At 33.5% G+C, this 14,169-nt stretch overlaps 1 long non-coding RNA gene across 2 annotated transcripts in view; it reads right to left on the reverse strand.

Annotated features, from left to right (window-relative positions):
• Nucleotides 1-1,733: 1,733 nt before the first annotated feature.
• Nucleotides 1,734-14,169, reverse strand: part of LOC126951190 (uncharacterized) — a 96,855-nt gene continuing 84,419 nt past the window's right edge. For both annotated transcript variants that reach the window (XR_007724382.1, XR_007724381.1), the window contains exons 2-3: nt 5,481-5,598; nt 1,734-2,051 (exon numbers count right to left, since the gene is read on the reverse strand). This is a non-coding gene — a long non-coding RNA (uncharacterized LOC126951190). The remainder of the gene's footprint in view (nt 2,052-5,480; nt 5,599-14,169) is intronic.

Here is a 14,169-nt window from a genome sequence, read left to right on the forward strand (position 1 = left end):
AATATACATACCACTAAAATTTCTCACCTACATTGGGACTTCATATTCCATTGATTAAGGCATGAGGTTATCCATGTATAAGGTTGACTGCAAAACCCTTCACAAACATAAGTATACTCCATGAGTGCAAAAAACAGACCTCCTTTTCACTTCTATATTTCATAGAGGTATAAGCAGTGAACAAAATTAAAGATAAGAGTCTCATGATAGTAGAGAAGTCTTGATCTGTCATTTTGGGGAAAAGCTGACCACATCAAGGATGCTGTCTTCTTCTGGGGAGAAACTTCCCTGGTTAGCTTTACCTTAATTGTTCTAATGGATGTAAAGTTCGAAAAGTGTGGAGGGAGCCTTCTGAGTTGTGAGATTATGAACCCAAGGTTCAAGGTCTTGAAATTTTACTGCAGTGTGGATAACAAGGGCAGTGTTTTTCTGATGTTCTCCGAAGATCCAACCTTGGGGTTCTAGATTGTGAAGGGGTTACTTGTCCTCAGTCAGTGAACCAGAGGAAGTTTTCTTTTCCTGGTGATAATATACTGTGGCATAATGATCTACTGTTATAACATCAGCCCTCTAGCATGGAAAAGCTTTTATACAACCAGAAAACATGAATTAAAAATGACAACTGAATGAAATCCCTCTATAAATGTTTAAATGGCCCATCAAGTAGCAGAATATACCTAAAGTTTTGATTGTCTTCCCAGGAATATGTGTTTGACAGAGTAAACATTGGTCATAAACTATTTTAGCAATTTAGAAGTCACCACACTAATATATACATTTAATTTGGATAATTTTATCTTTTCCATGAAGAATCGTGGAATGCAGAACTTTTAATAACAAAAGCTTTAATGACTCAGGAAAACATTGGTCATAAACTATTTGAGTAATTTAGAAGTTATCACACTAATATATATACTTAATTTGGATAATTTTTCCTTTTCCATGAAGAATCATGGAATGCAGAATTTTAATAACAAAAGCTTTAAGGACTCAGGAAGAACAAGGTGGTCGTCCTGGTTCTTCCAGAGTTCATATTTACTACTGAACTTATGTCCTTTTGAATACCAGTTATTTCTCCAATTTAGGTGCATAGAACTGATAATTATGGGTTATCATAGATAATTTTACTTAGACCTTGGAGTTCATTGAAACTGTATATATAAACAATTTCAGTATTGGCTGATTTAGCAGGAAAATCTGGCAAAGTATTTTCCTGGTATTCTATTATTTTTTGTCTTGCTTGGGTTAGCAGTTTATAAACCAGTTAATCTCTTCATTCAAGTTTTGGGAATTCTTAAAGTCCAAATAATATATTTCTAATGTGATCAAAAACCCATATTCTAGAATGTTTCTCGGGGTCTTTTCCATCCATTCATGAAGGGACTTCCTCAAATACCCCATATTCTAGGATTTTGTGTGCTTGCGATGTTTTCAGAAACTGCATCTGAAAGAAGCAATTAACTGTGGAAATGACTTTAAACAGTCATAGTTAAAGACACAGTTGGCAAGGAAATTTGATTATTTCTGTGGTCTACAATAACTTGATGTAATAACCATAATTATGATTGATAGCATATATTCACACATATCAGAATTTTAGAAATCCCATACAGTTTTGGAACATATATTAATAACTTCACTAAAATATAATCTGAAGAAGGTTAAACATTATTTCTTATTTGACAGTGCACCGCATGTAAATGAACATGTCAAATAATCCAGTTTACCTCTCTTTCAAATGCTTCATGGGCCCTCTGTAACATCCCGAAGTTAGAGGTCAACAAAGACTTAATTTTGAAGAGGAATTTTGATTTTGGGAAGCCTGTCAAATATGTTAAAGTCTTAAAACATTGGACCAAAATAGGATCACAAATCACCATAAAACAATAGTCATTCATTCAACCAAAGTGATAATTAAAATATTTTTAAAAGCAAATACCTGTAAGCTTTGATAATGGACACTCAGTTTTCCAATCAGAAGCCTTAAGACAGCATAAAATAGCATCTATCCTTTCTTCTTTCCTCTTTCTTCTTCATATTTTTGCAGTTTACTGAAAAGACAAAAATATTTTACTGTGTCTTGTTAATAGTAAACAAAATTTTGTTCAAAAGAGAAAAGTAAATTTTACTGTGGTATTAGTGTATCAATACTAAAACTAATTTTAATAAAACTTCAAAAATAAATTTATCAAATCTGTCATCTTTTAAAAACAAAATTTCCATAAGACTTTTGTTTTACATGTTTCCCTGACTTTCTATAGTCATTTTGATTTATTTTTTATTTCTTCAATTTGAAAACTTTAACTTCAAACCAGTTTTTAACACACACTTTTGTTCTTTTATAAATTTCTTCATCAAAAAATATATTGCTTTTGTTTATAGACTGTATACAGAATTGTTTCTTTCATATCTAGTAGTTTTTTAAATATTAGTTACCCTAATATGTAGTGAAAACCCTAGAAAGCAATTTTGAACTGTTTGATATCAGTATTTGTGGAAAAAATATTTATAATTTTTTAGAAAAATAGTTCTTCAAATTATTGTTTATCAACAGGTCTATATATATTTAGTTTTTAAATACCGTATAAAAATGTCAAAGTACCTAGACTTAAACTCATGTTTAATAATTAATATTTCAGTATCTTAACTTACAGATGAATCAGACATTTTATGATTATTTATTACTTAACCCTTTTCCCATTTAGAAAAAAAGAAGCACAGCTTGCTGGTAGCGCTCATTTAATTTTACAAAAACATGCTCCTTGAAGCTGAAGCAAATCTAACTGATTTTCAACATGACAATAAAATATAAAAACTGTTTTAGGAGTTCTTTCTAAACAGATCTAACATCAGAATCATCTGAATCATCAGAATGGTCTGTTTTGGAAAAATTGAATTCACCAAAGAATCTTTGTCTAACAACTGTTCAAAAATCATGTTAAGGTTACATGTAGTAATGCTATGTTTTCTAGAATTTGACATTTTCAGCAATTGAGAATTACTATATTTTGCACATGGAAATACCACTACTAAAACCAGAATGCTATAAAGAGAATGATGTTTTTCATTTGCAAAGTCAATATGCTTGAGAAATTTGAAAATAATAACAAAAGTGAGATATTTCATGGCAAAATCATCTCGGGGTAAATGCTGCATCTACAAGCACTACTGGTGAGTATACTTGGGGCAACTGGGGAAAAGGTTAATTTAACATAACATAATTCTAAGATTTTAAATTACTGAAAAGAGTGTTAATGCTATGACACAGGTAGCCTTCCTAATGTCTTTCTCCAGTCATTCCACGTTTCAAGGAGCCACGTGGCACCCAGGAGGACTATGAAAGTCAGGACTATAAGGACAGAAGACAGAGCTATGAAGACTATACCCGGAGGATACAACCCCTCTTAAAATATCTAGGAGGCGAAATCGGAAAAGCAGAGAAAGAAGGGGCTAAATTTGGCTCGATTCTGGCTTATAGCTGCTGGTCTAGGCACTAAGAACCTGTCTCCAGACTTCATTATGGCCACCTATCCAGAACCCTGAATTCAGCAACTGTAAAGACTTAAGTTCACAGTCAAATCAAGCAAGTATCTAATTACAATTAACTGATAATTTTGAATCCATTTCTATTTTACCAATAATTTTTAAATTAGCTTTATTTACCAACTATCACATACATATAATATATAGAGACATACAAATGGAGCAGATCTTATATCTCTCATAAAGGATTTCCATTTACCAGCTTTTAAATATATATATATATTTTTCTTTTCCCCATTCGGTCTATCAATCTTCCAGTTACCTGTTTCATTGCCATAAGCAATTGTTAACTAGGTGAAAAATTTGCATTTCTAAAAGAAAAACTTTTAGGTGGAACAAAAAAATTATGTTTCATAAACACAGAGCTAAGATTTCAGGCCTAAATATTGTATCATAATTTGCTCAAACCAAGGGGAAAAAAACTGCTAAAGTAAAAATTTGCTTAAGACAAGATGGCCAGAAAAGCACCTTAAATAAACATATGACTTAACATGTAAATTTAAAAGAATAGTAAGATATTTGAATATGCATTTGCAGATATCCTTAAAATTGGAGATTTCCTTAATAGATGTGAATTTCTTTTACGAAAGAGTTTCAAGATAGCCAATTAAATTTCAGAAAGGTGTATTTTAGTTTAGTAGGGTATTCTTTTTTAACTTAGATACTGTTTCTTAGATAAAATTACTAAGTTCAGTATGGAGCCCTTCAATTAGGGACAAGAAAGCATTCTTAATGCCTGGACTCAGGATGGACATATCTATAAAAGAAACAAGCCTATTCTGCCTGTGAGCCTACCTTTTATAGACACCTTATCTAGGATAGCTTTCTTTCCAGCTTTGGGGTGGGATACCAACTAAGCCAAAAGGTTAGCAGTTTTGATTTTTCTTATCAATTAGTTGCTTAAGCTTTTTATTTGCTCTTCAAAAAGTCTTTAAATAAAAATAAAATACTCAATAAAAAAAGGAAATGTGTTTTGAAACTTCTGCATATCAATACAAGTGTCCCTGGAAGAGAATACTTTGGGAGTCTTCATTTTCGAATGTACTTCTTCAGTGCAGTGTTGTTTATTTGGAATGCTCCATTGTAACTTTATATTTCAGTAAGATTTTACTGTTTCTGTAAGCCTTGCTGCTTCTGGGGCCTAATAATTATGCATGCATAAGCTAGAAGGAATTCAGATCTTCAGAAACTATGCTTTCCATTTTTACTTCAAATATTGGCTTTGTCTCTCAGGTTCTCTTGATCAACTTAGCCAATGATATTTTTTTCCTTACTTAAGTAATATGGTTTGGCTGTGTCCCCACCCAAATCTCAACTTGAATTGTAGCTCCCAGAATTCCCATGTGTTGTGGGAGGGATCCAGGGGGAAGTAATTGAATCATGGGGGCCGGTATTTCCCATGCTTTTCTCAAAATAGTGCATTAGTCTCACAAGATCTGATGAGTTTATCAAGGGTTCCCGCTTTTGCTTTTTACTCATTTTTCTCTTGCTGCCAGCATGTAAGAAGTGCCTTTCACCTCCTGCCGTGATTCTGAGGCCTTCCCAGTCATGTGGAAATATAGGTCCAATTAAACCTCTTTTTCTTCCTAGTTTCCAATATGTCTTTACCAGCATCATGAAAACAGACTAATACACTAAGCATGCAAGAAAAATAAACAAATGGATAGAATACAAAAATTCCTGCAAAATTTCAAAAGACAATACTTATACCACCTGCAATATTTTAACTTACTGCCATTTTATTTCTGACCCATTCAGATGTAAGAGACCTCTAACTGAATCCAAGCTAATTAATTATCAGATCCAGTCCAATCCTGAGCCCAGTCCTATTTCTGTCATTACTTCCAAACCCAATTTGGATCAGAGATTTGCTCAAAGAAACTCAGAGAGCTCAAAACACAGATCTGTGAAGCTTCAGAATCCAAGAGAGCACTTACCACAATCCTCAGTTGCTCGGAGAAAACAATGGACACAGTGGGCCTGATGGGTACCTCATCACTTGGCACTCTTGAGGGTTGCTAAAAGCTCTACTTCGTATCCCACTTCTGACACCACCTGTTAAAAAAAACAAAACAAAACAAAACAAAAAACTGTAGCTGAATTAAATTTAAAATAACTTAATTGAGCAAAGAGAAATTTGTGAACTGGGCAGTCTCCCAGGTCAGAATAGGCTCAGAGACTACAGCACAACCACATGATGGAAAAAGATTTATGGACAGAAAAAGGAAAGTGAAGTACAGAAAATAGAAGTGAGGTACAGAAACAGCTGGATTGGTTACAACTCAGCATTTGCCTTATTTGAGCATAGTTTGAACAGTTGGCCACCTTTGGCCAAATCTCAGTGATTGGCACAACATAGGCTATAATCTGCTTATATCTCCATTGAGGTTATAGTTCATGATGTAAAGAGAAACCTTAGGCAAAACTCAAAATATGTAAGGAGGCAGCTTTAGGCTAAACTTGATTTAACAAGTGATGTGTCTATTACTCCTTTCAGTTCTATCAGTTTTTGTTTTCTCACATATTTTGCTGCTCTGTTGTTAGTTGTATATACATTAAGAATTATTATATCTTGTTGAAGAATTGACTCCTTTTATTATTATATAATGTACTTCTTTAGTCCTGATAACCTTGCTCCTTCTGAAATCTGTCTTTGATATAGCTCCTCCAGCTTCACTTAGTATTATTAAAGTATACTTTTCTCCATCCCTTTACTTTTAGCCTCTTTAAGTCTTCACATTAAGTGGATTTCTTGTGGGTGACGTATAGTTGCCCAGTTATTTAATCAACTCTGACAATCCCTGTCTTCAAACAGTTGTATTTATGCCACTCACATTTAAAATAAACTTTAAATATTTGGATAAATACCATTTCTAACAGTTTTATATTTGTTGTATTTATTACCCTTTTTTCTCTTTTACCCTTTTTTTCTCTTTTACCTTTTTTTCTCTTTTCTGCCTTGTTTACACTTAATTGATCATTTTGTATGCTAAATTAAGATATCTTCTCTCTTAGAGTTTAATTTTTTTCTATTATTTTTAGTAGATATCCTAGAATTCACAATATATATTTTTCATTTCAACTAACAATATACTGCTCCAAATACCGCTATGTATCTTTTATGCAAGTACCTTACTATAGAATACTTCTAATTCTTTCCTCTCATTCTTGTCATATTGCTATAATTCATTTCACATGTCATTTTGAAATAATAATTTAATAGTTATTTATTGCTTTAAACAAAGAATTATGTTTCAGATAAGTTATAAATATGAAAATACTTAAATATTTTCTTTTTATTTATTCTCTGATGCTCTTCCTTTCTTTATTAGATCCAAGTTTCAGAACTACATAGTTTTCATCGTACCTGCAGAACTTACTTTAAACCTGTAGATGAGATTTACTAGCAATAAATTCTCTTTGCAGTCTAGTTTGGGATTTTCTATTAACCCATTTTCAAGTTCACTGATTCTTAGCATATCAAGTCTAATAATGAGCACATACATCTAAAACATTCTTTGTTTCTGCTACTGTTTTTTTTTTTTCATTTCTAGCATTTTATTTTATTATTTCTTAAGAGTATTTATATCTATGCTTACATTATCTGTTTTTACACGCTGTCTACTTTTCTCCAATATAGTCCTTAACATACTAATTGTAACTTTTTCAATACCCTGTCTCATATCTGAATTCTGTATCATAATTGAGTCGGGTTCTCGTGACTTCTTTGTATCTTTAACTTATGTTTTATTTTTTTCTCATTTTTGACATGCCTTTCACATGCCATATTACCCATTCATATGGGTAATAGGGACTGAGATAGATTGTGAATATCAGGATTTAATTTATGTTAATCTGGCTGTGGGTTGTTCTGTACTTAATGTTAGTTGCGGCTATAGGCGCCAGAGGCTTCAAGTTCTATAGTGTGTTTGTTCTTGTCAACATTTTTGTCATAATCAACATTTTGTCTTTGGGCTTCCTTTTGTACCTCTCCTCATAGAAAGAGTCTGAATCTTACAGTTCTTTAAACTGTTATACTGGAGCCCTGTTCATGTGGTATTAAGTTTGGGGGATGAAATGCATTCTAAACTCATCTGAATAAATCTGTCTTTCATTGTGCCTGTGTCTTGAGCTTGTGACTTTCTCAAGTATTTGTTCGAAGGTATTGCATTATTTTCTCCCAACCCCCTATTCCTTTCAATGGCTGCAGCTTTTTTGATTTATTTTCTTGAAGAAAGACCTGACCTCTATGCACTATGATTTTATGCCTTTGGGAAGGAATCCCCTTCCCAATTGGGAATAGGTGTCAAAACTAAGCTCTGGTAGAGTCTTATTTTCCAGAGAATAGGAATTTCTCTGTGGAAAAGGTTCTTCATCTGTATTTCAATGGATTTTCTTCCTGACAAGCATAATGACTACTTTAAAGACCCCCAAAAGGTTTTGTAGATACTTTTTAATTTCTTAAAAAAACTGAAGGAAATGTCCATTGTTCAGTCTTCAGCATCACACAAAAATTAACAATTTAGTATAAGTTCTCACACATGCCTCATATAAGACTTTGAGCTCCTCAAGGCCACAGATTTTCTTGTTTTTCTTTTTCTTTTTTTTTTTTTTTGAGACGGAGTCTCCCTCTGTCACCCAGGCTGGAGTGCAGTGGCTTGATCTCAGCTCACTGCAAGCTCCGCCTCCCGGGTTCACGCCATTCTCCTGCCTCAGCCTCCCGAGTAGCTGGGACTATAGGCGCCCGCCACCACGCCCAGCTAATTTTTTTATATTTTTAGTAGAGACAGGGTTTCACTGTGTTAGCCGGGATGGTCTCGGTCTCCTGACCTCGTGATCCGCCCGTCTCGGCCTCCCAAAGTGCTGGGATTACAAGCATGAGCCACCGCGCCCGGCCTTTGTTTTTCTTTTTCATTGTCACACAACTAGTACCTATCATAGTGCTTGGTAGAGAACTCATGCTTTATAAATATTTTTTCTGAGCCATACTAATAAATAAGCATCTGATTTATTTTATGATGCTTTGGCAAGTAAATATCTATATTTGGTCACATATAGTACAGTAGAATGCAATAAGAATAAACACAAAAACTAAAGGAGCAGAAAGAAAGTTTTAAGTATTAAAAAAAAAAGTTTTAAGTACTGAAAGGGTTCATTCCATATCTTATTGATGTGAAAGTCAATGTTTCTTTATATAAAAATGCCTGTCTACGAAATCTACCAAAATTACAGAATAGTAGATAAAATTCCAGGGATTCTCAAGGTTATTAAAAATGTAAATCATGTTGAATTTGGTCTTTACTGGCATTTTGGTAGATTACTATTATTTATTAAACATTGCAACCTCTTACATTTTGATTCATAAATAATTTAATGTTCTTTATAAGATTAAATTTTTTCTTAAATGTAATTGCAAAATTAAACAGGTCATTTATTAAAATTATATATTATAACACTGTAGTAGAACCTGTCACACTTTTAATACAGGCCACTAGAGCTAACTAATAATCTTAATATGCAAGACCAATAATTGAAGAATATATGCATACATAGTGTGTTTAAATCACTTGATATTATATAATGCATTGCTAAAATAACCTTTGGCTTATAGATTTGCTATCTGGACTATCAAACAAAGTGCTAGAGTGCCATCTCCTGGAAAGTATGATGATCCGGAAGAGGAGGTGTGATAGAATATGAATTATTTAGTTAATAGGTAGTTCAGTTTAATCAAACAATGAGGAGGTTTAAAGAGAAGGATAAGCTTGTAGGTTTCTCTTCTGAGGATAATAACTGTGTTTTAATATAGAGTAATAGAATATTAAATATTTTACTCATATATGTAACATTATTATTTCTTTATCTTTTGGAAGGCTACATCAATGTTAATATTCAGGGCATGTGCTGAGCTTACAAAACACGTAAGATAAATCATCTAGTTCAGGAAATTAACTTCCTGTTTAAAAATCATTTAGGACTCTCACTTTATAGGGGCCTCTCACTCCTTTTCCTGATCTTATGACCATTATAAAAAAAAATGTTAAAATATGAGTGGCTATACAAGGTATTCAAGTCATTTAGTGAAATACTGTAAGTTCATGGAGAATACATTTCTGTACCTCCATATCAATTCCGGCCTTAAACTGTCTTTTCTTTATTTTTCTCATGTATAACAAAAAGATTTCAATGGTTTAAATTTATTTTAGCATATTTCTTATTAGAAAAATTATTGAGTTAGTGAGTCCTCTATGCTCAAAATTTAACACATTTCATCTTAAATTTCTTTTAGTTTCTTTTTAAACTTTTATTTTAGGCTCAGGGAAACGTAAAGGTTACTTTTTTTATATATACTTTATGTTCTAGGGTACATGTACACAATGTGCAGGTTTGTTACATATGTATACATGTGCCATGTTGGTGTGCTGCACCCATTAACTCATCATTTATCTCCTAGTGCTATCCCTGCCCCCTCTCCCCACCCCGCAACAGGCCCCGGTGTGTGATGTTGCCCTTCCTGTGTCCAAGTGTTCTCATCATACAATTCCCACCTATGAGTGAGAACATGTAGTGTTTGGTTTTCTGTTCTTGTGATAGTTTTCTGAGAATGATGGTTTCCAGCTGCATCTATGTCCCTACAAAGGACATGAACTCATCCTTTTTTAGGGCTGCATAGTATTCCATGGTGTATACGTGCCACATTTTCTTAATCCAGTCTGTCATTGATGGACATTTGGGTTGGTTCCAAGTCTTTGCTATTGTTAATAGTGCCGCAATAAACATACATGTACATGTGTCTTTATAGCAGCATGATTTACAATCCTTTGGGTATATATCCAGTAATGGGATAGCTGGGTCAAATGGTATTTCTAGTTCTAGATCCTTGAGGAATCACCACACTGTTTCCCACAATGGTTGAACTAGTTACAGTGCCACCAACAGTGTAAAAGTGTTCCCATCTCTCCACATCTTCTCCCACACCTGTTGTTTCCTGACTTTGTAATGATTGCCATTCTAACTGGTGTGAGATGGTATCTCCTTCTGGTTTTGATTTGCATTTCTCTGATGGTGAGTGATGATAAGCATTTTTTTCATGTGTCTGTTGTCTGCATAAATGTCTTCTTTTGAAAAGTGTCTGTTCATATTCTTTGCCCACTTTTTGATGGGGTTGTTTGTCTTTTTTCTTGTAAATTTGTTTGAGTTCTTTGTAGGTTCTGGAAATTAGCCCTTTGTCAGATGAGTAGATTGCAAACATTTTCTCCCATTCCGTAGGCTGCCTGTTCACGCTGATGGTAGTTTCTTTTGCTGTGCAGAAGCTCTTTAGTTTAATTAGATCTCATTTGTCAATTTTGGCTTTTGTTGCCCTTGCTTTTGGTGTTTTAGACATGAAGTCCTTGCCCATGCCTATGACATGAGTGGTATTGCCTAGGTTTTCTTCTAGGGTTTTTATGGTTTTAGGTCTAACATTTAAGTCTCTAATCCATCTTGAATTAATTTTTGTATAAGGAGTAAGGAAGGGATCCAATTTCAGCTTTCTACTTATGGCTAGCCAGTTTTCCCAGCACCATTTATTAAATGGGGAATCCTTTCCCCATTTCTTGTTTTTGCCAGGTTTGTCAAAGAGCAGATGGTTGTAGATGTGTGGTATTATTTCTGAGGGCCCTGTTCTGTTCCATTGGTTTATATCTCTGTTTTGGTACCAGTACCATGCTGTTTTGGTTACTGTAGCCTTGTAGTATAGTTTGAAGTCAGGTAGCTTGGTGCCTCCAGCTTTGTTGTTTTGACTTAGGATTGTGTTGGCAATGCGGGCTCTTTTTTGTTTCCATATGAACTTTAAAGTAGCTTTTTTTTTCCAATTCTGTGAAGAAAGTCATTGGTGGCTTTATGGGGATGGCATTGAATCTATAAATTACCTTGGGCAGCGTGGCCATTTTCATGATATTGATTCTTCCTATCTATGAGCATGGAATGTTCTTCCATTTGTTTGTGTCCTCTTTTATTTCACTGAGCAGTGGTTTGTAGTTCTCCTTGAAGAGGTCCTTCACATCCCTTGTAAGTTGGATTCCTAGGTATTTTATTCTCTTTAAAGCAATTATGAATGGGAGTTCATTAATGATTTGGCTCTCTGTTTGTCTGTTATTGGTGTATAAGAATGCTTGTGGTTTTTGCACATTGATTTTGTAACCTGAGACTTTGCTGAAGTTGCTTATCAGCTTAAGGAGATTTTGGGCTGAGACAATGGGGTTTTCTAAATCATGTCATCTGCAAACAGGGACAATTTGGCTTCTACTTTTCCTAATTGAATACGCTTTATTTCTTTCTTTTGCCTGATTGCCCTGGCCAGAACTTCCAACACTATGTTGAATAGGAGTGGTGAGGGAGGGCATCCCTGTCTTGTGCCAGTTTTCAAAGGGAATGGTTCCAATTTTTGCCCATTCAGTGTGATATCAGCTGTGAGTTTGTCATAAATAGCTCTTATTATTTTGAGATACATTCTATCAATACATAATTTATTGAGAGTTTTTAGCATGAAGGGCTGTTGAATTTTGTCAAAGGCCTTTTCTGCATCTCTTGAGATAATCATGTGGTTTTTGTCTTTGGTTCTGTTTATATGCTGGATTACATTTATTGATTTGCGTATGTTGAACCAGCCTTGCATCCCAGGGATGAATCCCACTTGATCATGGTGGATAAGTTTTTGACGTGCTACTGGATTCAGTTTGCCAGTATTTTATTGAGGATTTTTGCATCATTGTTCATCAGGGATATTGGTCTAAAATTCTCTTTTTTCATTGTGTTTCTGCCAGACTTTGGTATCACGATGATGTTGGCCTCATAAAATGAGTTAGGGAGGATTCCTTCTTTTTCTATTGATTGGAATAGTTTCAGAAGGAATTGTATCAGCTCCTCCTCCTTGTACTTCTGGTAGAATTTGGCTGTGAATCCTTCTGGACATTTTTTGGTTGATAGGCTATCAATTATTGCCTCAATTTCAGAGCCCGCTAAGAAACTGCGTCAACTAATGAGCAAAATAACCAACTAACATCATAATGACAGTTTCAAGTTCACACATAACAATATTAACCTTAAATATAAATGGGCTAAATGGTCCAATTAAAAGATACAGACTGGCAAATTGGATAAAGAGTCAAGACCCATCAGTTTGTTGTTTTCAGGAGACCCACCTCACATGCAGAGACACACATGACACACATAGGCTCAGTATAAAGGGATGGAGGAAGATCTACCAAGCAAATGGAAAACAAAAAAAGGCAGGGATTGCAATCCTAGTCTCTGATAAAACAGACTTTAAACCAACAAAGATCAAGAGACAAAGAAGGCCATTACCTAATGGTAAAGGGATCAATTCAACAAGAAGAGCTAACTGTCCTAAATATATATGCACCCGATACAGGAGCACCCAGATTCATAAAGCAAGTCCTTAGAGACTGACAAAGAGACTTAGACTCCCACACAATAATAACGGGAGACTTTAACACCCCAATGTCAACATTAGACAGATCATCTTAAATTTCTATCAATGGAATTATTATTTATAAATACATTGTATTTTTTACTTTTCATGTTTGTATGATTTTAGTAATTTTGTGTTAAATTTCTAAATATTTTAAATTATTTTCAAAAATACTTTCTTGAACTATTAACAAACACATAAAAAATTTTGTCTCAAAAATTAATATTAGGTTTCATGCTCATTTATTTTTTAATAGTCAATATATTACTCATACTATTCTTATGATATTTTTGTAATATTACATGGGAAATATTATTTTAAAAGTTATAACTTAAACTTACCAAAATATCATATTAATAGGATTTATTGATTCACTATGAGTTACTAGTTGACACTCCATAAAGCTACAAATAAATATACTGTAAAAATACAATAAAATACATTGTAAAATAAAAATTAGCCCTATTTTCAACCTAAACTGTCCAGCAAACAACCATAAATGTCAAAACTACACTCTTACTAGTTTTTTTTGTATATATACCAGTTTCTATGTTAAGAAACTTTCCATGGCAGTGATTACCATATAAGAATTAGTGGAATTTAATGTTTTTTAAGTTTTCAATCTTTCTTTAAAACTTTATCAAATTCATTGTAAAATTATACACAACATACTGCATCCATTTAAAGTAGGCAATTCAATCAGTTTTGACAGCTGTGTACACCATTGTAACCATCAGCAAATTGGCAATAGAGAACAGCTCTCCAATCCCAGTCTATCACTTGCTTTAGGCAACAATTACTGGCAATTTTATCATCATAATTCTTTTTATTTTTATAAAAATGTAAGCTTGCAATATGTAATCTTTTTTCTCAGTTCTTTTAGTCAACATGTTAATTCTGACATTACCCTATGTGTTTGCATTTACCAAGAAAGTTTGTTATTTTTATTGTTTATTTATAGTAACTAATTTATTTACTGTTAATACAATTTTCCACTAATTTTAGACTTGGATGCTATAGCTGATGTAAATAGTAGTGTATATATCAGTTTTCACTTTTTCTTGGATAAATAACCAGGGGTACAATGGATGTATCATACAGTAAATTTATGTTTAATGTAACTGCAAAGTCTCTCTTGTATGTATCAGCAAAAA

The sequence above is a fragment of the Macaca thibetana genome, chromosome 3 (assembly GCF_024542745.1).
Source record: "Macaca thibetana thibetana isolate TM-01 chromosome 3, ASM2454274v1, whole genome shotgun sequence".
Taxonomy (NCBI): Eukaryota; Metazoa; Chordata; class Mammalia; order Primates; family Cercopithecidae; genus Macaca; species Macaca thibetana.